The following is a 25378-nucleotide window of genomic DNA, read 5'->3' as shown; positions in this document are numbered from 1 at the left end:
ATGCGGACGATACGGGTGTAACCTGCGCCACACGAGCTATCAACCCTCGTGGATTTGATCCTTTCCACCTGAAACAGTTAGAACGCACACGAAAACATCGAACACTGCACATCTGTACCTCCGATATCGTGTCAACAATTCCTGAGGCAACAATTCATGTTCACGACATCAGAAAGTTATCTAAAACTAAGTGACGGCGTAGGAAAAGTAGGCAGCATCGCTAAACGTCATGGATTGGCTTCGAGACAGCTTCGAGACAGCCCAAACTGTTCAAATCAGGCCACAGCGACGGCTTGATAAGGATAACCGAAGCTGATCTCGAAGGCCATGCTTATGCTGGCTGCAGATGGCGGAAGCAATTCAAAGGTAAAATACGTTTTAGAATTTCTTTCTACGCCAAACTATAGTGTAAAATATAGATTGTTCTACAGTTATTTTGTCTCGCAACATCTATACGTAGTTGTGTGTAACCCGGCACAAAATTTTAGTATGCTTTTGTACTGGTTAATATTTTTGTCATCACAGAGGCCACAACATTCTCACAAGTATGCAGGTGGCGCTATTGTTTTTCCTCCGTGTTCTGTGATGGCGGTCGTATGTGCGGGGTGCTACGAGCGTGGCGTTTACTTGATCGTGTGTTTTTGTGTTTGCTGTTATGAAGTAGGTCGCAGTTAGCGTGCACAGAAGTGCCTGAAGATACCTTGTGTCACGCTGCAAACTCGCCGTATGCGTGGCGCGCCAGGCAAATACGGCCCAACGATTTTATGCCGTGGAGTGCGGTTTCTTTGTTCTCGTTCTGGAAAGTTGGGTGGACGTCGCAAAGAATGTGTGTTAGCGCGCCTCAGCTCGTCCACTACGCAGCGGCATGTATGCGGGGAGTAACATCGTCGACGCAGCACCGGCAACTTGGAGAGTGCTTCGCGACCGCGTCGTACCATTCAAAAGGTAAGTAATCGTGCTGGCTAACTACGCGCGTGTTGTGTGAGCTTCTCGTGTGTGCATAGCGTGCGCGAGCGTATGAAATAGAAGTCCCGCGACAACAGTGATACCTGTATGCTTGCTGAACGCTGGTTGTCAGCGCTTAGTTACGCAAGTTTATTGCTTCGATGCGAAATTGAAAATCTTGATAAACGTTTTCTTCCGATGAGAAATATAACGTTCGAAAATAATCGTGTTCATCATGTGCGTGCGGCGCGTGAGCTCCCGCTTTTCTCCTGAAGTTGCATAATGACTCATTTGCCTCTTTACCGATTCTTATTGCAATGACGTTTCCTTGCTTACATGGCAAGGAAACTTGTTTCATATCTACTTGTCCAAGGAAACTTGTTTCCTTGCCATGTTTCCTTGCCTCAACGTTGTAAATAATATCTGCTTACGAAGTTTTCGGTTTACGGCAGCTTTAGAGAAAAAAAATTTAAGCAATCACAGCTTGCTACTAGTCCAACTTACTTTTTAAGACAAGATGTTTTGACATACCTTATACGTAACTAAACATGACAGGGGAAAGTTTAACTGAGTCATGAAAAAAAAAATGAATTGTTTTGTAAACAAACATTTCTTTGCTATGTGCTGCTGCGTGTCAATAATTTTACTGTGATCAAAGGGTCCCCATTATCAAGACATTCATCAGTGACTTCTACTTTGTGCTCTGTTGCCACCCTGCAATAATGCAAACATTGTTTTTGTGACTATATTTAGATGCTCCATGCATGTCTAGACAATTTGACAGCTTTATAAAGCTGTGTGCCACTGCTATAAGTTAACACAGAACTTATTTTATAGTGGCGAGGCTGTGACCCATAACAGTGCCTACATAACGGAGGAGCCACCAGACCCCTTGGCTATGCCTGCCGTAGTGCAACGTATAATCTGGATGGTCGGGTCAGGTATGTATGTAGTGTACGTGTTCCAAAAAGTAGCATCTTGGTATCATTTGTGGATAAGTTAATCGACATTAGTCAACACAGCTTACTAAATAGGCCAAATATTTATGCACCTTGCTGTTTATTTGTGTTCATAGCTGTTATGCACACCTTATTGTGTTCTATATAAAAGTAGACCTAACATGTCCTGATGTTAAGTATTTTTTCTTGCATCAATCGCTTGGCTGCAAGTTACATTTTAATTTTGCTTAGTACACACTATTTATTGCTTTTCATTTTCGTTTTCTTGTTTTGAAACTGTTTCCTATGCTGTAGGATTTTATTTCCGAATTTTTAGTGTTTACACTACACTCTTGTGCAGCTTCTGCGCATACAAGAATTCAAAGTGTAATGGGCCAAATATGTCATAGGTGTAAGCACACAGTGTGCTTACCATTGTTTAACATTCATATTCACGATTATTTCTGTCTTGTTCCAAGAATAACTGCCACTGGAAAATACACATTTGATGAGCTCAAACTTCTTGAAATGATACATTAAGGCCAGTATTCACTGTGCTGCAGTTACTACAGTTCTGAAGTGCTTTCTAGTAAGCCTGCTTTTTTCTCTCCCATTTTTAAATATTCTTGGCAAGCTATCCCTATTCATGCAAGTAGGCATTGTAGGAGTTGCGAGTCTATGTCCAGTTACATTATTTTTCTCTTTTTTTCAAGTCAATACAGCAGAGAACACATAGCTAACTGGTAGGTAGTTCATTGTATTGATGCACTATTATTAAATAAGCACACTATTTCGCACATGTCTGCTTGCTCTTGCCATGTTTGCTGGTTATTGCAATGTTGCTCGTCAAATGAATTTGATTTCAACTACACCATACAGAACAGTCTTATTGGCTTTAGTGTAATTTTAATAGTGACAATCAACCAACAAGCCCTAATTCTACAGCTGTCAAGAAGTATTTCTAATACTTTGGGGTCCCTTTCCATATTTTCTGTTTCATCCTGTGTATTTGGTCAGCACAGTGGGCATTCGGTCTATTCATTCTGCTTGGCGCTGCTCAGGTCAGAATATGTTCAACCTGCAAGTCCAAATTATAATGATATGTGTACGACTTCATTTACTGGCTGGATGAATTGAAAAAGCATTATATCTGATTCTAAGAGTATTTTTGTCAAAAATACCAGTGTCTAGAATAAGCATCATATGCACTGCAACTCTTATAGTTTTAAGTTAGGTAGGCAAATATCTATAGGTATGTATACTTGTGCATATACTTTCTACATATTGGCTAGTGTTTTAGCTACACGAAACGGTCTATGTTGTCACTACTCTCAAGTCAAATTTATGGTTGATGCGCCACTTGTTTTTGTTGTGCACTTACACTTCTGTGGTGTCATAAGCACTGTAGATGCCTGACAGCTGAAGTATTGCAGCAGTAGACAGTTTTAGTTTAGCGTACGCTATGTCATTGCGTACGATATAAAATAGTGGGTCATCACTGCGCATGTGCAGAACGCTATCCGACCTCTAGCGTATGCATGCTATTTCTCAGATTTAGCATTACCGTCTGTGCGTGGTTTGCGTAGTTTACGTTAAACATGGCGGTGGTCCCCGCTGCCCACTTCGAATTGAATTTGGCGTGGCTTTTGCAGAATTCGCTTCGTTCGTAGAAAATGACTGTGTAAGCAACTTTCGCTTACCGTCAGGCCGCTTTGACAACAGTGTAATATGGTTAACCTTGTGGAGTTTTCGAGATCGCTTCTCATTTCGAACGACACGAAGCCTAACGAGGGAAACCGACATATATCAGCGACACCTGTCAGTGAAGTCGAGAGATAGGTGCGACGATGGCATATGGCCTCTGAGATCGGAAGATCTCGCAGGCCAACTAAAACTAATAAATGTGTGCTGTTTAGCGTACGCTGTACTATAGCGTATAGGCGTACGCTATTAGTTGCATATGCTATACTAAAACTGTCTAGTGTTTAAGCTAACTGGCACTTACTATTGCTACAGTATGCCAACAGATACCTATCACCGTATTTGTGCATTTTCTAAGAACCAGCCGTGTTTGCTAGGTGAAATTTGTAGTGTACGTATGAGTTTGCCGGTCAGTTCATGTAACTTTTCAGGATAGAATTTACATGGGGAGGAAAAGGGTACCATACAACATGACTGCTGCTAACTGACCATTTATTTTGATGGAAGGATTAAAAATAGCAACACTGGATGTGTGCTTATGTTGTGCACAATTTCGTTCAGAGGGAAGGCGTAAGTTGTAATATAAAGGCATAAAATCACAATAAATGATATTTGTGTAAAAAGGAAAGTAAATATGGGCGCAGACTAACTTCAATCACTTGTCATCTAGAAAGGACGCCTTTTATTTCATGAATTGATCATGGGGTCTGGCTCGCATGTCTTGTTTATGTGGTATGCCTCACTGATCTCTCGTGTCAATTTTTCACCGTAGGTGAAAACAGATGATCTTAATTCAGCCTGAAGTCCTATCGCGGCAATGCACGGCCAAACTGGATGAGCAAGCTGGTCTCCTGAGTGAAATATGGGAACTTATTTGGCACATTTAGTTACCGGCCAGTCTGCTCTGTGTACATTTGACCAGTTGTGAAAAAAATACAGTGAGCTGCCTCTCATACACACTAGACAAATTTGGTGGTATCTTTAACCAAGCAAACCTCCCTTGCCTGCTCGCATTTCTGAATGCACTTGTGAACTGTCGTGCATATCCTGCCTACTTTATTTTTCGCTGGAAATGTGCGTGCATAGCAGTCCACATGAGAATTGAGGCTTGCTGAGGTAAAGATGCAACCCAATTTGTCTTGTGTTCGTCAGGGGTAGCATAGTCTGTTCCTTTGATCATGTATATATTCAGTCAAATGTACATGGGGCAGACTGGCTGGTGCCTCAACATGTGCCCAGGAGAGCACCATAATTCACTCAAGGGAGAAATATGTTCGTGCCACTTGACAATGCACTGACATGACTGGTGCTGCACGCCAAATTTCGATTGTTCCTCTATGGCAACCTAATCAAATCAAAATCAGTGACCATCAAAATCAGTGACGAATACCACATTAAGGAAATGGGACATGTGTCAGTTGTAGAGATACAAGCTATACTTTGGCTACCACTAATTGCTGAGAGGGTGATTAGAGACAGTTACTAGGAGAGCTCTTCATCTGGTTGGCTGGCACAAACTGTACCTGTTTCTGCACTGCAAAAAGCTGAAAGACTCTACTTGGGCTCACTGAAACTGCTCTTTAAAATAAATTTGAAACAGGGTAAGCTATATAATTTTGTGTGCAGCCCCCACACTAATGCCACTGGACGTACCTGCCATTTCCGGTTACATTTATCGCACGGTTAGACATATTTCTTTTTGCTACCAGCACTTATTGACATAAAGCCGATGGCCTATTGCACAAGCAATAAAAGCACATCAAAACGCTTGGAGTAATGTGAAATTTAGGTAGGTTCATGTAAACAAAGCAAATTAATTGCTTTAATAAGAAAGTTGTGCAGACTGGGTAGGAATAGAACCTGGAGTGTGAAAGGAGCACGCTTCCCTTACGCCACGGCAGCTCTTTGGTTCTGGCTGACTTAAGGTGTGCCTAGTGCGTGTCACACTGTGCACGTCACATTGCAGCCATTTGGTTGACTAAAGGTGCTTTCACGTTCCCACACGCAAGCTGTCTTAATGTGTCTCTGCCATCTTTTATTGCAGGTACACCTAGGAAATGTTGTATACATTGGCAACGATAACTGGGGCCTGCTCCAGTGCCATCGCCGGGATTCCCTGTTCTGCAAAAAACTGACATAACTGATGTGGGGAGCCCTGGCGCTCGGTGTAGGAGTATCACAGGGGCTCCTTGTCGGTGCTTGAAGGACGGCAATGCTGTTGAGAAGCCGACATTGAGCCCCGATAAATTGGAAGCTGTGGGTAGTAAGTATCATTCACATTTTTTCAAGTTTTTGTAATGTTTGTAACAATGCATGTATTGCACCGAAATGATGAACTTTTCAGATGCATTTGATGCATATCTTTCGAAATGTGGTACCCCTGAGGAGAAAAAAATAATCTTCTCATGCTTGGTTTTGGCCGAGCGGTTGAATCGAGTGACAAAGTTTTTCGCGTTTAGGTAGCCTAAGAAGAAACAAAAGCAGAATTAACAAACCAGCTTATTTGTGGCTACTCATGAGTTGCATTTCTTTGTTTAAAAGTGCCTGTGAAGTGGCGCTAACCTACTTATCAGGTCCAGAATTTTCGATTAACACCGCTTCCAAAAGCTCGCGTTCTAATTTGGTTTTTTCAAGGCCAGAACTTCCGTATTCGTCATCCGCGGATAGCAGCGGCAACTTTTGCAGTGTAGAGCAATATTCAACCCTTCTCCCGATATGCAACACCTGTAGCGTAGTTGTAGCTGGTCGTTCAGGCACTGAATTGCTGTGCAGATGTAGGCAACAACACAAGAGTTAAGACGAGAGACATGCGGCAACTCTTTAACAAAAAGCTTTATTTTTGCTAGCCCATGTTTATAGCTGTCAGTCACTGCATTGCACATGCGCAATTCGCACCCTTAGGAAGAAAGTAAACTGTCTGACAAGTGTACAGAAGGTGTGCTGATACACACAGAGCCAAGTCGCGAAATCTTTTCAGCCTCAATTATTTTACGTGTTAGTTGATCACCGCTTCTGCTGGAAACGGTACACTGAGCAAACAACGGTTCACAGTCACGTGAACTGCAATGACATTCAAGCCTACTGTCACGCACATTTTTCTTGACATTGTATGAGCAGGGTGCGTACAGGTCCTTGAAATCCTTGAAAACCCTTGAAATTGAAAAGTGCATTTTCAAGGCCCTTGAAAGTCCTGGAATTTTTTTCCTTCCTTGAAAATCCTTGAATTTCGTGAGCAATGCACTCTGATATCGACATTGCGACCTTTCTGTGGTAGATCAGCATCGATCTGATATACTCCCCATTTCAGAAGCAATACGCCGGCACGAGCACACACGGTTCCGTTTTGCAGAAGTGTGGGGAAAAATAAAAGGCTTCACCGCATCAAACCGTGAACGGAGTGAGAGATGCGTGCCGCGCTTGGGTGCTGGCTCGGCTGGCAGTGTTTACGCTGCTTTCCTCATCCTATCGTTCATTTCACTCCTCGCCCGTCGGTCTGCCTTTTCCCACTTTCCCTCTTGCGCGCAAGGTGAACCTAAAGAGAGCTATAGTGGAGCAACTTTACCACTGATGCTCAGTGCCTTTGTGCCTTCGGCTGGAGATTTGTTATGATTTTATTTATGGTAATATAAGTGCAACAACATTATGCTGAATGTTTTCGAAATGTTTGTTGTGTTAACTTTTAATATTGCAGACTTGAGAAATGATCAAGACAAGACATGTTTTACAAAATTGCAATATACTGTAAATCTATTTTTTATAATATAATGGATGTGTAGCAAGGCTACACTGAATAGTTTGGAAATGTTCGGTAAACTTGACCAGTTAATGCTGGAGAAGTCAGAGTAGCTGCTGGGAGCATTCAGTGTGTTTTGTGAACTTCCTTTTCTTTGGTATTGTTGTGAACTTGCAAAGTTATCAAGGTTACACATTACTAACATCATTGGGATATACATTTATTTCTTTTGATTTTAGCGCAATAACCCTATGCTGAATGTTTTGAATATTTTTGGTGAACTTTACCAAGTCTATACTGGAGAAATCTCGGCCGCTGTTGTAAGCATTCATTTTGTGTTGTGATCTTGAGAAGTTATCAAGGCTAGACGTTTTATTATAATTGTGACATACATTTATTTATTGTAAGTGCAATAAAACAAGTCATTTTTGGGAATGTTAGAGTAAAGAAATCCTACTTTGGATGCCGCTCTGAGTCCTTGAAAAACCTGTGACAGGTCCTGGAAAGTCCTGGAATATCCTTGAATTTTTGCCTTGGGAACCTGTACGAACCCTGTATGAGTGTTCTCTCAGCCGGTGATTGATGCAGTGTCCCATTTGACCTATATACTGTTTACCACAAGGGGGATACAATAAACCACATTGCTAACACAGGTGACAAACGGAATTTGGTGTTTTGTTGCATATGTGTGGCGTGCTGTGACATTGCCTTTGATTACACAACTTTAGAATGATATGCAATTTTCTTGATATTGTGAGAGCTTATGAATGTAGGGTATGACGGCCAGTTTTATGTCTGTCAGATGCAGTGACCACATGACCTCTACTCTGAAAAGCGCATGCACCGAGTGGTTGCCATGTGATCACTCCAGTGTCTGACCGACTTAAAGTGGCTGTCATACCATACATTCATAAGCTGTCTCACAATATCGTGAAAACTGCAGATCGTTCCAAAGTTAAAGTTGTCTTCTTTGCACCTCAGAAGCTTATAAAGTTGTGTAATCAAAGGAAATGTTTCAGGGCAGCACACAAGTGTAACAAAAAGCACAAAAATTCGTTCGTCACCTATGTTAGCAACATGAATTACTGTACCCCTCTTTCTTGTGGTAAACAGTACATAGGCCAAACAGGACGCTGTATCAATGACCAGCTGAGAGAACACTCTATAATGTCAAGAAAAACGTGCATGACAGTTGGCTTGCATGTTGTTGCAGTTCATGTGCCAGTGAACCATTGTTTGCTCGGTGTACTGTTGTCAGCAGTAGCGGTGATCAACTAACACGTGAAATTATTGAAGCTGAAAAGCTTGCGCGACTTGGCTCTATGTGTGTCAGCATCTGTACACTTATCAGACAGAGTTGACCTACCTAAGGGTGTGAATTGCGCGTGTGCAATGTGATGAGTGACGGCTATAAACATGGGTCGCTTAAAATAAAGCTTTTTGTTGGAAGTCAGCACACGTCTATTGTCTCGTCTTTTCTGTCGTCAATATCTGTGCTGCAATTCACCAATATGTTGTACCAACAAGTCAAATTTATCACTCACTCATTGGAACTTTCATCACGAATGAAATGTGGTTTTCGTACCGTGGTAGAGCATTCACATCATTTGTTAATTTTTGTTTTCTTCAAAGACTGAACTGGATGTAACAAGCAGCCGTGGCATTGCAAGGAAGCTTTATGTTAAAGGAATATATTGATACTAACGTCTTAACTGCTTAGCGCAATAAAGGAAGTTGTGGGTATTGTTTATTGTGCTTTCCTTGCTCTTGTGTCCAAACTTATAGCTATAATGGTTAGGTTTTACTGAAATTTGCTTTTTGATGTTTTGCATTATTCTCCTGTTTAAAGTCACTATTGTTTGTTTCACAGTTATGCGAAGCTTAAGTTGTTTGTAAGCATTTTTATAGCCTGTTTTCACAGTAAACATGGCTTACTTCAGTGTTTCAGATGGCACTTTATAGTTTGATGTAATTGATGTCTCTGCAGGTTACCGCATTATTGACTTGGAAACCAGTGAGGTCTGGATGCAAGTGAAGCTACCGAGGGAGGCATGTGTGCATCACTTATGCTGCTGGCCATCCTCTGCAAAAGTGATGGCTGGCAGTCAGTGCTTAGATGACTTTCTGTTACTCTACGCCTTGGGCTGTGTTGACTACTTCACACTTGCTGCCATGTCTGCAAGCTTAGGCAAAAAGACCGGCTGGATGCTTGGCAGGAGATAGTATCCAACCGCAGTGTTACTGTGTTGTGTTGTACATTACAAAGTGATGGAGGACAGTATTTGTGCTGTTATTAAGAAGTATAAATTGTGTTCTGCCATTGAAATAAGGGAACTCGACACAAAGCAAAAGATTTCGAAGTCTGACCTACATGGGAAAGCAAAATATATTGTGTTGTAGTTGTAGCTGTTAGTAGAGTCTTAATATGCGATAGAAGACCTTGATGTTTAATAGAAAATATATTTAAGTGTGTTATCAATGTTTAAGTTACTGTTATGTGTCATTTGTTTGCCAGGATGATGTAAGCAGACAGTAAATAAATGCATGGTTTGAGATTATAACCAGGTTTGTCTATGGCATTCACTATTATTTAAGGTGGACCAATGCATATTCATGGGTGCATATTCAACCACCACATTCCTCCTGCACAAACAATTCCTACATACTAGCGTTTGGTCTTAGCAGCTGATGTTGGCTATTATACAATTTCTTGAAAGCACATGCAGCTACCGACACATGATTTTTAGAGCAGTAAGTCGGAAGCAAAGACTGATTTTTTTCTGTGGTCTAAGCTTAAATGATATGTTTAAGGAAATGAACATTTGTGGAATATATTTACTTTCCTGCTGCGAGAACCTTTATACGAGAACCTCTGCACGTTGGACGTGCATGCTGCTTCTCTTGCTGTTATAGCCAAAATGAAAAATTGTTCTTATGAACCACTTCGCAGCTTTGCATTGTGCACTTTTACTTGCAGTTAGCATTTATATGCTGTGCTATGGACAACAGCAAGACAAATCAGGCAAACCACCATGTGAAACACTTTAAAGATTCTGGCTTAGGGCGCGTTGGTACTATATATAGTGCAAGACAGATGAGCTGCCCGTACAGCAGCGCTGTCAGCATTACACGGCTGACAGCACCGCAAACCCTTAAATTTATATTTCTTTGACAGATAATGCATTCTAGTAGTTTTCATGTCGTATATGCATGAAAATGTAAACAAGAACTGGTGAAAACAGCATTATTTTACGTGTATAGTGTACCTTACCACAAGGTAAGGTACACAGATATCTTGGTAAACTACACAAGATATATACGTAATAAACGCTGTTTTTCACTAATTCTTGTTTCACATTTTCATGCATATGCAACATGAAAACTACTAGAGTAAATTATCTGTCAAGCAAATATAAATTTAAGGGTTTGCGGTGCTGTCAGCCGTGTCATGCTGACAGCACTGCTGTTATGCATGTCTACAAATATTCTGCAATGTCAGTTGAGTGTTGCTTGAACGTCACATACGTACGTTGCCTGAAAGCTGAAGTGACAAAGGCAACATCCACATTACGTTGCCAGGAAGTTCTGTTAACGTTATGTTAACGTCGTGAATGTGCTGCTCAACGCTGCCACAACGTTACGACCCAACGTTGTGTGGCGATCAAAAAAGAGGACATTAGCAGCATGTAGGCAACGTTATACGCCGACATTTGTGCACATTCAGAGAACGTTATGGCAACATTTTGCGTTACTTGGGAGGCTATGGGATCAAATATCTTTGTACGCATTTTTTATGTTATTGTCCAATAAAATTCCCCTTTGATTTGATTTAATTAACTAAAACCGTTTTCGGCGCTCGAGGTCCGACTGCAATAAATGACCCCTTAACGATTACTCCGCATTCTGTTACGCGAGAAAGGCGAAAATTTGAATGAAATGTTGCGCTGCAGCTTTTTTTTTTTTCTATAACAATACTTCCCGTAAATTTGAGGACAAGGCGCCGGGTGGGCAGCTACGTTTTATTTGTTTGAAGCGGCAAGCAGGAAGGTTGCGTACCTTTCTCCTTCTGCGTTTCACAGGACCTACTGATGAAAAACTTTATGTGCAACAATACACACGAGAGATACATGCTGCTTGAAGAACGAGAAAAACATTTTTTCTCCAAAGGGAACCGTACAATAACATAGTAGAATGAAAGCCGACACTGCGGCCGCAATGCACACGCAATAACCGAACGGTATTAAAAAACAATAAAAAATAAATAAAGAAGAGAAAGAAAGTAATTTATTCTTAAGGCATAAAAACATGTCATATGCAAGTATGAACCCCATTTGAGCGGTCTGAACGCAAATACGAGCGCGCGAAGTAGTACGAATGACCCTGCCGAGCAGTATCGCCAGCAGTTTCCAACGGCGCGACCTTGATGCGGCCAAATCCACTTCGACCACAGCGCCGCCCCAGTATTTTTCCACGTCGGGCGCCTCACGGCAAAGCATGCGCCTCCCCAGCCGCTCGTCCCACTCGATCATATTCTAGTACACTCTACTCGTGGCCCGTCGTCCGTAGCTCTGCTTTTCATGGAGTCCGCTAGGGGCGCTGCGGTGCACAAGGGCGTTCGTTCCTGACGCGTGCTCTCTTTCTCTCTCGTCCGTAGATCTGGTCTGCATGGAGTCCGCTAGGGGCGCTGCGGTGCACAAGGGCGTTCGTTCCCAACGCGCGCTCCCTTTCTCTCTTTAGCCATGGATGACAACGGTCGCTTCTGATAACGGCGCGCCCGCTATGGGTGAAAAGGCGAAAGTGGCGGCTCCACTGCAATAGGAGTCGAGGGCTCGCAAAGCTGCTGCAGCACGGCGACGCAGACAGCAAGCAGACGCGGAGTCTAGGGCGCGGGAAGCTGCAGCAAAACGGCAACGCCGGCAAGCGGGCCCGGAGCTGAGGGCTCGCAAAGCTGCAGCAGTACGGCAACGCCGGCAAGCGGACGCGGAGCAGAGGGCTCGCGAAGCTCGCACTTGAACGGAGCATCGGCGCCACCAACCTCAGGTAGAGAACGCTTCCGGCGTTTTGCCGCCGCTTCCCGCGCTGTCGTAGCCTCTGGGTCCGCTTGCCGGCGTCGGGGGATTCATGGTTAACCGAATGATCCCCCGGTGCTTTGCCCACTCATCATCATTCACTTCGTGGATATGCGGTAGTTTTAGCCTGCGTCGGCCTCTCTTTGCAATGGTAATAAATACAGGAAGAAATACAAGAAAAGTGCGCGACGTCGTGGGTGCATCAGGTCGCGAGCTACATAAAGCTCAATATCTGGTTCACTTTTTTTCACCGATTGAAAATTATTTTGCTCCACTAACGATCAAATACAAGATTTAAGAGGCACTTCACCACTATTATAATAGGGACATTGCTACTAGACTGCATATAAACAGCTTCAAAAATCTGCAGGCAACAGCAGCTGCAAAAAATTCATGTTCAATCTTTTTTTTGCATGTTTGCAGGCAACCACAGGACCGGAACACCATTTTTTTATTTAGTTGCAAGCTGGCTGGGCTGCGTACATGACAGCAGGATTTTCGACAACAGTAATGCCAGAGTACGTTATGAGGAAGGGGATGTACCTGACGTACTCCTCGGCGATATGGGGTATGCTTGCCGGCCATACCTTGACGCCATAGTATGTGCGAAGGGTTTGGGCGACCACTTGAGATTCCGCACGGTGGCAGAGGCTCTGTTACTTGTCCCCATATAAAGGTGCTGTCTAGCTGGTGTATGCAGGGTGTTTGCTTGGTGAATGAGTGTGCCCTCTCATCTGGTAAGGTGTGGGCTCAGAGTTGAAAATTGTGTTCTGTCTTCTCTGTATGTTGCTAGTGTGGGCATTGCGGGAGCCTTGTGAGAAGTTCGACCTGAGCATGGGATGGAGGGGGCCCAGCGCAATGCTTCTGGGGCGAGCAGGTTAGTCCCTTCATTGCCGTCCATTCCCGCGTACTCCGGCATCTAGATCACCTGAGTGGGCAGGTGCAGGTGTTTGTGGACTGTTTCACAGTAATCTTTGGGACGTTGCCCTCTGAATTACGCGGCAGACTTTTATCGAATCTGTATATATTATATATTTCTTCACGGTGACTGGGATGAGTTCAATTGCCTTGAAGATGGTGGCAAGCTCCTCCCATTGCAGTTCCGTCTTTTTGATAGTTTGCGCGTGGGTGATCGTACAGCGGTGATCGGTAATGGCTGCTGCGCTGTCGTTGATGGCAGCATCTGTGTACGGGTATGTACACTGATGTACAGAATTACCCTACATGTGTTGGCTCGTTGAATGTACTTGCTGTTGTACGTGATGCGCTGTTCTCTGCGTGTTTTGTTTCGTTGGGGTCCATGTGCCGTGATAAGGAGGCTATTGTGAGTAGAGCTCGGGCATTTTTGCCGAACGTGCGTGTAGCAGGCAGTGGGGTGTTGTCGGGTTTGAAGCCCAGCGTTCGCAGGATTCTTCTGTCTGATGTAGTACTGTTCAGTCTTATTTCCTGCCTGCGTTTGTTTGTGCTGATAAGCGTTTCTAGGAGGCTGTGGTTCCTTGTCTAGCAGCTCTATACTAGTGTTGGTTCGCACTCCCATTGCAAGTTTGGTGGCTTTGCGAATGAGGGTGTTGAGCTTGTTGCGCTCTGCCTTTGAGGTAGTAGCGTACCCAGGATCTATGCCAGGGGGGGGGGGGGTTGACAGTTTGCCAATACCATCTAAATAGCACTAATTTCAATTTCTTCACGGGAATTCGTCAAAAAATGCGCTTTTTGTGAGTGTGCAGACGATTACGCGTCTATATCTTAGTTGCAGTACTCAAATGCGCAAGAATGAAAAGGGGTTAAACAAAAGAGGGGGGGTTAAGTCGGCCTCAGGGGGGGGGGGGGCGTTACAACCCCCGACCCCCCCCCCCCCCCCCGTCGGTGCGCCACTGCTTTGAGAGGTTAATGTATGGTGCGTGATAGCGAAGGCAAGACAAGAGTAAGGCATAACGCAGCCACTGCATGTGTGTCTCATGAAGCCCTCGGTGGCGATTAGAAATGAACAGCACCATGTTCAAGACCTGTTCACGCTGCATTAGCAAGTGCTGAACAGTGGCCGCACCCACTCCATCTCGCTGCATGCGTAAGCCCAGTACTTTGATATCATGTATTTGTGAAACGTAGTGTCCTTTGTTGGTGTATGTTGATGGGGGAGGGGGAGGGGTCTCCAGCGCGTGGTGTGCACAAGCACCTTCAACTTTTCCGGGGAGCACTCCAAGCCAATGCTCGCAGCTGCCGCTTGGGCTGCATCCATAGTGCGCGTTGCACGGTGTTCTCTATTTTCCCCGGAGAGCCTTTGTTGATCCGTATTGTTATGTCGTCGGCGTACAGAGCGTAATGTATGTCTGGTGTGAGGAGTAAGGCTCTGTGTATGCGACGCATTGCTAAGTTCAACAGTGTTGGTGAGAGCACTGTTCCTTGCGGTATTCCCCTTTGCGGGTGTGGGTACGTGTCATATCGCCAATTAGAGAATGCGCGAACGGTGTTGGAAAACGACTTGCATGTAGTTGTATATCTTTGTGCCACAGTTTGTGGAAAAGAGTGCCACAAGCATGACATCGTGGGACACGTCGAATGCTTTCTTCAAATATATGGTCAGAATTGCTTTAAGTTGGAGTTACTGGGTTGTTTGGTGATCTCTTCATGTATCTGGAGGAGACTTTGTGCAAGCAGTTAAGTGTTTACAGGGTTTCCTCTCTGGATGATAAATTTCGGTACAACTCCTTTGCTCATCTATGCTGGCCCAGCACATTATACGATCAACCACTTGCCCTCCAAAAGCTGCCATTGCAATGTACATACCTTTGGACGGTTCAAGCGACTCCACTTGCATATGTTGGATCAACGAGATGACGCTCGGGCTGCTCTGTGATCGGGGGTGACTGCGTGGTGCCCACGGTCGCTGTCGAATGCGTTTTGCACCCGCGTCGACATATGCGACGCGGCAGCGCTACCTCACTCCAACTCGTCCGTAAGTTGGCTTGCTGGCGCTATGCCGCCTCCTGAAAAGACAGCACGAATTCGCGTTATACCCGAATCATTCCTGAATTACGTGCAGACGGCTACCGTCGCGCTATGCATGCAGAGAACGACATGGTTTAGTCATTACTTTTACGATATTTTGCGTGGATGGCAGGGGACGCATCGCCGTCTACGGGCAGCTGCCAATTTGGCGACGGCTGATCTGGACCCGAGCTCGCGTTTACAGTAAACGCGCGCTTGCGTGCAGGCCGGCCTAAAGTCCCTAGATATTTTTTCGCTTTCTTTAAGTAGCGACAAGCATTGAAGCACCGCTCACGAATCTCATTGGTCGGCGCTCATTTCGGCAGCCATGTTCTTCCTAACGCTTTTCACCCGCAGTCACTCGCATGGTGCTGCGAGCAAACTTGAGGGCAGGCTGAAGACGCATTGCGTCTGTGTGCGCGTTTACCGTTTTGTCTTTTCCTTGTGCGAAGGATTTTCTGCAGTCGGCGCGACCGCAGCTTGAAACGTGGCAGGCGTCCTATTGCGCGACCGCAATACAACGCGGCAGCCGTCGCCATAAAGACAAATTTCGCGTTTGGCCTCAACAGCGCAGTGCTAACCGCTTTTGGGTTCGTATTTGGTTGTCTGGCCCCATGCCTGAAGCGTATATTTCTCTTGTGTGGTGCAGCAGCGGCCGTTCACGGTCGGATGCTATCTACACAGACAAGCCGCTTCAGGAGGTTATGAAGAACATGGCGGCCGACGGAGGTAGATGTCGCTACTTAAAAAAGAGCAGAAAATCTAGGGAATCTGGGGACTTTAGGCCGGCCGTGACTTAGCATAGGTCAAGCCACGGCCACGCAGGAAAGCTATTGAAGTGGGTGCTTGGGCTCGAGAGCGCGACATACACTGCATAAGAGAAAAAAAGCCTCGACGCAAGGTGCGAGCAATCGCATGTGTCATATTTCACCGAAGCAACTGATAACGGTACGGCGACGGAACTGACACGGCTGAGCCGCAACCTTAAGAATAGACCAAGGAGCCTATGATTATCAGCAAAATGTAGCTTTACTGAATCAAGCGGGAGTAGCGAGTATCAAGCAGGAATCAAGTGAAAGTAGCAAGCAGTGAAAATAGAGCAAAGAGATCAAGAGCTCACCTGTCGTAAACACTTCCTTCATGTCGTCGGCCTTCCCTTTCCTCCACTTTACTTTTAAGTTGTCCCAACATTTGCGAAGTTGGGCTTCAGCTCGAAATCGAACATTGGGCTGGCAGTTGTACTCGTCGGTGATCTCCTTCCACGTATTCTTTTTTCTTATCCAAGGAGACTCCGTCCGTCCGTTGGTTTTTAACGATGGCTTGGTACTTACTGACCGGATCAATTAACACGCTTCGTTCCTCTTCACTAAAATTTACCCTGTTCTTTCCCTCCATTACACATTTTATTGCGATAGCAATTATATGGACACTCAAAAGCACATTTCTGCCGTCGGCGTCGCCGTCGCCGTCGCCGTGAGGTTCCGTATGACGTCAATGGAGATGAAATCGTGGCCGCGCGCCGCCGAACGCTGTATGTGCGAGCGAAAGGGCGCGAGGGACGCGCTCTTTCACGGGGAGTGAACGCACGGCGGAGAACAAACGCGCGTTCTGCGCCGTGCTTCCTTAAGGGCTGCAGAAGTAGGCGTCTCTTTCCTCCTTTACAATCACCATATATGTAGAGCAAACGCGCCTTCTTCCGATGCGCGAGAGGCCGTGGGGGAGGGGGGGAAGGGGGAGGGAAGGGAGGCGACGTTTAGCTGCGGCACCAAGTTCCTATTTATATCAGAGGCTCCGGCAACAGTCACCAACGCCGCACGCATTTTGAGCGAACGCGGGCAAAACGCCGACGGCGTCAACAACAGTTCTGCGCGTTGCCGGTGCTGCTGCATGTCCAAGTTTATACAGCTGATAAAGCTAATATCATTACTCCGTATAGCTCTCTACAAATTTGCTATCGCAATTGATGCTTCACCTTTCAGGTGAAATTGCGACAACTTTTTTGTCTAGCAATTAATATAAGAAAGTGCGCAACACGGCAAAGAAATAGAAAAAGTAAAGAGAAGTCCAAATAACAAAACGTGCGAGCGGACGCCACAAAGCAAACGCACACACAAAAAGGCACGACGTGAAATTTTAGCAAGCATGTTATTGGGAAGGCTACGCTGCATCGTGACCAGCTGGAAGTAAGGTTGAATCAATGCGGGCTAACTGCCTGTTTAACGTTGGCGGTGCTTGTTTGTAGGAGTGGTGGCGCAAGTTTTATTAACGCCTTGTAAGAATAAATTATACGCACATGCACAGAAAATTCAAGCGTAAAATGTGCATAGCCTCGCTCCCATGTCACACATTTATTCGGATAAGGGCGCCTTTCGTAAGGTGCCCTCGTAAGCTGGATTTTTGAAGGGCTCCTTTACCGTTTCTCACACTTTAACTTAAGTTCTCTTTACGAAAGGCCAGCTTTTCGTGTAAAGAAAGAAGCGTTTGTGCATACGGGGGTTGGAACACTTAAGGTTTATTTCCATTATGCACAGGAGTACAATCATCAAATTAACAGTAAAAGAGTCATCGTTATGGCCGGCAGCAAATCGGAAGCTGCAGCCCGCGACAAGAAGAATGTCTCTCTTCTCAACCTTTTTCTCGCTTGTAACCCCTTCAAACTGTCGGGCTCACGTCATGACGAGCCCGTTCATTTGTTGTCATTTTCCTCGAATCGTAGGACCCGTTCAAGTGGCGTCATGTTCTGCCAATGAGCATTCTCCAAGAGCTCTACTCTCCGACAGCTGCCTTCGTCTAGGTCAACTACCTCTGACCGTGCCGGCCTCCCGTTGCACTTTCGCGAAGAGTCACGCAGCTTCGGGCGACGAATACCTGGATCCCTCGCCTTGGAGAACGTACGTCAAACAAACGAAACAACATAGCGCTGCCCCAATTGCAAGCGCAGGCTTTTGACCTCTGACTCCCCAGGCTATTACTATATCACTTTTTTTTTTAATTTTGATAAAGCAGACCCAACCACCTTTCTAAACAGCTCTCCATATCTCCTCGAATGCCAACAAGGCCAAAGTGATATAGCTGGTGCAAAACAACCATGCGAAAACTAAACAATTAGTGGAAATAACCACTATAACCATACTCAAACAAAGTTTTGAAGCTACGAGGATCACTTTCAGCCCACAATGCAATTACATACGTCGTTATTCAGAGGAGGGAAAGTAATACGTAGAACCAAACCAAAGGCTATAAATAACCATTGCTTCAAAACACCTTCTGCAGCTTCACTTCGCGAACAGCCTGTTCATAATCTATCCCAGTGGGAGACTTTTCGCACGTACTGATGCCACTGAACAGCCTCGACAACTCTGCGGACACATAATCAAAATCGTGCCAATTTTGCGATCTCTATTCACAACGCATACAGGTGTCTCACGCAGAGGTTTCCTAACGCTTACTCACGTCTCTTCCCTTTGCCCATACAGGACACACCTTAAATGAACAACAAAATTAAGCTTGCGTAACTTACGCACTCACAAGAAACTTTAAAAGAAACCGCGTGCTTTATTACCTGATTTCCCGTACGCTTAATAAACGACTCAGAATGCTGCCCCCATCAACACACATGAGCGGCCAGTCACGAAAATTGTGTTTCCTTCTTTCCGCACAGGACACGCACTAAAGTAATCGTACCAACGCTTCTCGGTGTAAATGATTCACTAACTTAAAACTAATGCGCTTAACCTCAAAAAGAAAACTTCGAAAACACTTTCTCCAAGAAAGCGAACTAACACACATGCGCGTTAGTGTAGGCTTTTAACAAAATCACCTTGACGTTTCAAGTCGCTCACAAAAAAAGCAAAGCCCAACTACGCATTAACGATCAATTCGCGAAACTAAAGCTTTGCGCATAACACATCTTTCACACCTCGGCGCTTTTCAGACTAAAACATAAACAAAGCTCATAATTTACTCACTGAAAGAAACTCTAGTCTCAAATCACAAAAATTCTCAAAAGCTCAAAAACAAACAAACAAACAGTACGTTTGTTTCTACTAACCTTTTCTTTTTGCCGGGCCCTCCGAGAATATCACAAAATATTTTATTGCGAGAGCAATTATATGGACACTCAAAAGCAGATTTCTGCCGTCGTCGTCGCCGTCGCCGTGAGGTTCCGTATGACGTCAATGGAGATGAAATCGTCGCCGCCGATAAGTGGTTCTTGAGGGAAAGGGAAAGGTTGGCGCTATCTTCTGCAGCCCTTGAGGGAGCACGGCTCAGCGCCACCGACCGCTGTATGTGCGAGTGAAAGGGCGCGAGGGGCGCGCGCTTTCACGGGGAGTGAACGCACGGCGGAGAACAAACGCGCGTTCTGCGCCGTGCTGGCTTAAGGGCTGCAGAAGTAAGCGTCTCTTTCCTCCTTTACAATCACCATATATGTAGAGCAAACGCGCCTTCTTTCGACGCGCGAGAGGCCGTGGGGGAGGGGGGGGGGAGGGAAGGGAAGGGAGTCGACGTTCAGCTGCGGCACCAAGTGCCTATTTATATCAGAGGCTCCGGCAACAGTCACCAACGCCGCACGCATTTTGAGCGAACGCGGGCAAAACGCCGACGGCGTCGACAATAGTTCTGCGTGTTGCCGGTGCTGCTGCATGTCCAAGTTTATACAGCTGATAAAGCTAATATCATTACTCCGTATAGCTCTCTACAAATTTGCTATCGCAATTGATGCTTCGCCTTTCAGGTGAAACTGCGACAACTTTTTTTGAGCCTAACTCGAGGTGGTCGCGGTTTGAAAGCTTTTCTATCAAACCAGAAACAACAGCCTTCGGTTCTTTCCAGACGTCACCGTCTCCTGCCAATTTGCGTCCTGGCGACATGCTTTCATTATGACCTTGTCAGATCGCGTCGCGTCTCACTACACCTTCATCTCGTCCTGAGATCTTGCGTTCCTTCGCAATGCATGATGCGCCCCGAAAAAAAAAGTTGTAGCAGTTTCACCTGAAAGGCGAAGCATCAATTGCGATAGCAAATTTGTAGAGAGCTATACGGAGTAATGATAGTAGCTTTATCAGCTGTATAAACTTGGACATGCAGCAGCACCGGCAACACGCAGAACTATTGTCGACGCCGTCGGCGTTTTGCCCGCGTTCGCTGAAAATGCCTGCGGCGTTGGTGACTGTTGCCGGAGCCTCTGATATAAATAGGCACTTGGTGCCGCAGCTAAACGTCGCCTCCCTTCCCTCCCCCTACCCCCCTCTTCCTCCCCCACGGCCTCTCGCGCGTGGGAAGAAGGCGCGTTTGCTCTACATATATGGTGATTGTAAAGGAGGAAAGAGACGCTTACTTCTGCAGCCCTTAAGCGAGCACGGCGCAGAACGCGCGTTTGTTCTCCGCCGTGCGTTCACTCCCCGTGAAAGCGCGCGCCCCTCACGCCCTTTCACTCGCACATACAGCGTTCGGCGCGCGGCGACGATTTCATCTCCATTGACGTCATACGGAACCTCACGGCGACGGTGACGGCGACGGCAGAAATCTGCTTTTGAGTGTCCATATAATTGCTATCGCAATAAAAAAAAGACGGAACGACTGGGACCAAATTGTCCCGTGCCCTTTGTCCGCGTAGAACGTGCTTCTTTGGCTCTCTTTATCCGGTGTCTCGGACGCGCTTAAATCGCAAACACCTTTCTTTTAAAGACGATAGTCTTTCTTGGAGAACTTAAACGCTGAAAATTTGGTCTGTCTGTCTGTCTGTCTGTCACCCGATTCAGCCACCCGGCCAAAGTTGGACCACTTGCTTACCGCCCACACTACTTAAACTGGTACGGCTGTTCATACTTGTGAACGTTATCGATCACAAGGTAAATATTACGCATATCTGAGGCGCAACATCACTAGGTAAGTATTAGGAGGTGTGTTCCTTTAATAGAAAATACATAGATACGTAACTCTAAAGACCCTAGTTGCTTAAGCTGCGCTGAAAATGCCATGCTATGCGCGCCGACGAACGACGTTCCCCGACTGCGCGCCGACGAGCGCCCTCTGCCATGGAGGAAGGAAACCCTCTGCACAAGCTCATGTTTCCCGATGTATTGCCAGATGGCGTCCATGTCTCACGCAGCGCCTCCTCAATTTTATCAATGCCAGCCAGATGCGGCCGATTCAACATAAAGGAAGCGCTGTCTGAGGCAGGGCAAAACATAAATGGCCGCTTGATGAAATAATGCGGTAAAATGAAATCTGTTCAAACAAACCTCCATTGCATTTATCATGCCAGGACGGAAATGGTACGAGAACAGCATCACGGGTGGCCGCGGATCAGACCAGCACTCATGTAGTACGGCCGGCAGAAGACGTCTTTCGACGACATTTGCAGCGAAGCACGCAGATACGCGGCAAATTTTTTTTTTCTTTGCGCCCCGTTCACGCTGTTTCACGCTTCTCACTTTCTTTGGTGGCGTCACACTCTCCGCCGCCTTCCGATCTTTACAGGGCTTCTTTCCAAGGCTTTTTTTTTCGAACTCATTTCTCTGCCATCTTGTCGCGCCTCGTGCTGACCGTTACACATCTCGTCGGCCCGGATCACTGTCTTACCCACACAGTCTGAACGAGAAGAAAGGGAACCGAGGAGTCCGATTTTATTGCGATAGCAATTATATGGACACTTCAACGGGATTTATGCCGTCGGCGTCGCCGTCGTCGTGAGGTTCCGTATAGATTCCAAGAGCGATAAAATCGTCCCCGCGCGCGAGTAAAAGCGCGCGGGGGACGCGAGAGCCAACGCACGGCGGAAAGCGAACGCGATTGTCGCCCAAAAGGCCGTGGGGGTATGGGGGGGAGGAAGGCGGGGTGACGCTGTGCTACGGCACCAAATGCTTATCTTGCAACCCAGCGCAAGGAGAACTGGCAACGCAATCTCCCACGCGAAAGCAAAAAAAAAAAAAAAAAAAAAAATTGCCCCCACCTTCCCGAAGGGAATCGTGAGGAAATGCAAATGCATTTCTTGCGCCGAGAGTACACGGCGTAGTAATTTTAATGGCGTAAATTAATGACGAGACGAGGATTTCTACCGTAACCATTTATTTACACATTCATCAGCACCTGTTTGTGTTGTCATTGTACCTGACGGCCATAATCACAGCCTTGTGGTCGCTAAAGTGCACAGTCAAAGGGCCTTTGAGAAGCATGCGCACGTCACAGTTTCGGGTAAAGGCGAGATCAATGCAACTTCCGTGAATGGTAGTCGGACACTTGTCGGACTCGGTGGAGGCACACTGCATAGAGTACTTTGTCCGCGTGTACTACACCAACCACTCGCCGCTCTTCTTTCTCACGTCCACGTTAAAGTCACCAACCAAGACGACGGGGTCAGATACTTTGGAGCGCACACACACACTTTCCATAGCCGCGTCCAGTTGCGCGGCAACGGCGTCACGAGCGAGGTTGGGCGCGAGGTACACGGTCACCACAAAGACTCCGTCTCCGGTGTAGGCAAGGGTGTAGAAGTCTTTGTACGGAGACGTGTCTCGAACGGGCGAGGTGGCAACGGCATGCGATATGAGGTTCCCATACACGTTAGCAACGAGATTAACGCCGCGGTATTCGCCGTCCTTGCCACTTCGAGCAAAGTAGTACTCGTTGACGGCGTCGTCGGCACCATCGTCACACAGACCACCACTGACACCAGGGCAGACGCGGCGAACGAGGACGAGAAGCGAGGACTGCCGTTGCTGTCGCAGTTGTTCGCTGAACGGCAGGTATCGCTTGAGGAACACGTCCACACCGCCCGCTCGGCGAGTGGCAACGGCGCGCGCGCACGCAGCAGCGTCGTACCCGCGAACCACAGCGTCCTCACAACCACTACCGGCAGCAGTGCCGTTATTCCAAGTCTCGGTGAGACACAGTAGGTCAACTTTGCCGAGCACGGGGTCTCTGGCAACGTCCAGCGCGTGGGCGGAGAGAGAGCGAACGTTGAGGAGCGCGAGCGTAAACTCTCTGGAGCCGCCTTCGCACACTCGAGACAGTTCCTGTTCTTTCAACGCGGCGAGGTATCGTTACGTGACGGTGTGCAGGCGGTGACTCTCGAGCCTGCGAAACTCGTCCACCATGGGCTTGTCCGGGTTGGCCTCTCGATGGTAGAAGGTGTGGTCTCCGTCGCAGTTTGTGAGGTAGAGGCCGTTGAGGTTGGTGCAGCGGGAGAGCGCAACGTAGACGAGCTTTTGCGGGTGCGTCCTGGCGTACTCGTACACGACCGAGGCGTACGTTCCCCCCTAAGACCTCTGAACCGTGATGGCGCTGGCTTGGACGAGGGGAAACTGCGTTCGCTTGCAGGCAATGCCGGCCTTGCGGTCAATGGTGAGCGTGCGAGACTGCATTTCGATGGGTACCCAGGTGACGCTTCTGATGACGTAGCCGTTGCTCTTGGCCTCGTGCACGGCGCGATACGCGCGCGCGCGAGTCAACTTGCCGGTGCCGGGCACGTCAGACTCTAGCCAGAGACGCCTCGCGCGTCTTTCTCCTCCTCCTTCTCCTTCTTCTTCTTCTCCTCCTTGTTCAAACTCGCACATGCGCAAGACTCCAACGGCGCCGTTGACCAAACCGTCCACAACGTCAATGTTGGGGTTGATCATGTAGGGCTTGCCGATCACGACCAACACTTCTCGCGGGAGGTTTGCAAACTCGCTGCTGACCATCCGCTCCACCCTGCGCTTGGCGTTCTCCAGTAGGTACGGCGTCTTGCACCCGAGAAACTCGTCCCGAGCTCGCAGCGTTCGGTACCCGCCGTCTCCCTGCGCCTGCGCAACGGCCTCGTTGAAGCGAGTCACCTCGTTGTTCGAGTAGAAGATGCGCACGACAGAGGGCGCGCGTTCCATGGCTTCGGTGGGGCTTCGGTGGAGCACTGTGGGGCCACAATAAGTATGAGGTGGTGCGTGGAATCTGGAAAGGAGTAATGGTGCCAGCGCTAACATTCGCAAATGCCATTATATGCTTAAAATCGGATATATTGGCAGGTTTGGAAGTTAACCAAAGATCAGTAGGCCGGTTGGCTTTGGGAGCACACGGTAATACGACAAATGGGGCAGTGCATGGTGACATGGGTTGGTCCTCTTTTGAAGTCAGAGAAGCACAAAGCAAAATTAATTTTGAAGAAAGGCTCAGGAACATGGATGAAAATAAATGGGCGGCTAAAGTGCACAAGTATCTCTACATGAAAAGCGTGGACACAGAATGGAGGAAGAGGTCAATGAAGTTGGCAACCAAGTACAGGATAATCGAAACTGTAAATAGACAACCAGGGGTCATCAGAAAGAAAGTGAGAGAAATAGAGACCGTGAATTGGATGCAAAGAATGGAAACGAAAAGGACAATGGAGATTTACAAGAATGAGAAGAAAGAAATTAGAAGGGAAAATCTGTACAATAACACAAAGGGCAGTGCCTTGCTATTTGAGGCTCGAGCCGGTTGCCTAAGGACGAAAACATATCGGAACAAATATTCGGAACTAGATGAGACATGTGTATGCTGCAGTAAATTTCCAGAGACCACTCAGCACATCCTAATGGAATGCGACGGGATCCACCCAGCGAGAACCGTAGGTAACGTGCAACTCCCAGAAGCGCTTGGGTTTAAAGTGGAAGGAAACAAACAGATCAGCCGTAGAGATCAGCAAGAGACGATTAGAGTACTGGTGGAAAAAAAGCAGGGAAAAGATGGATACGACCTGATCTCTTAAAATCATAGGCAGCTGTACAAGGTAAATTTTTGAAAAATAAAAATAATGAGAGGTATACAAAAATGCTAGATAAAGAACATGTATAGTATACCTGATTAAATCAAGCAGGCTAGGTGACTATTTGTCGCCGCCCCGTTTCAAAGGGGATGCCAATAAATCATCATCATCATCATCATCATCATCGGTAAAACCCCTTGATGTTAGAAAGTAGCGACACGCTTTGATCTACGCCGCAACACCCTCGCCGGCGCGGTCAACATCCTCTTTTTCTCCCCCTATTTCG

General features: G+C 46.6%; 1 protein-coding gene and 1 long non-coding RNA gene across 2 annotated transcripts in view; both read left to right on the top strand.

Annotated features, from left to right (window-relative positions):
• Positions 1–25378, top strand: part of LOC125943522 (uncharacterized) — a 1494167-nt gene that overhangs the window by 1428134 nt on the left and 40655 nt on the right. The window lies entirely within an intron of this gene.
• LOC125943148 (uncharacterized) lies at positions 685–10182 on the top strand. The gene is made up of 4 exons (XR_007465595.1): positions 685–945; positions 1783–1886; positions 5629–5847; positions 9305–10182. It is a non-coding gene; the product is annotated as an uncharacterized LOC125943148 (long non-coding RNA).

Source organism: Dermacentor silvarum, chromosome 2, assembly GCF_013339745.2.
Source record: "Dermacentor silvarum isolate Dsil-2018 chromosome 2, BIME_Dsil_1.4, whole genome shotgun sequence".
Lineage (NCBI taxonomy): Eukaryota > Metazoa > Arthropoda > Arachnida > Ixodida > Ixodidae > Dermacentor > Dermacentor silvarum.
This window is presented reverse-complemented; position numbering and strand designations above follow the sequence as displayed.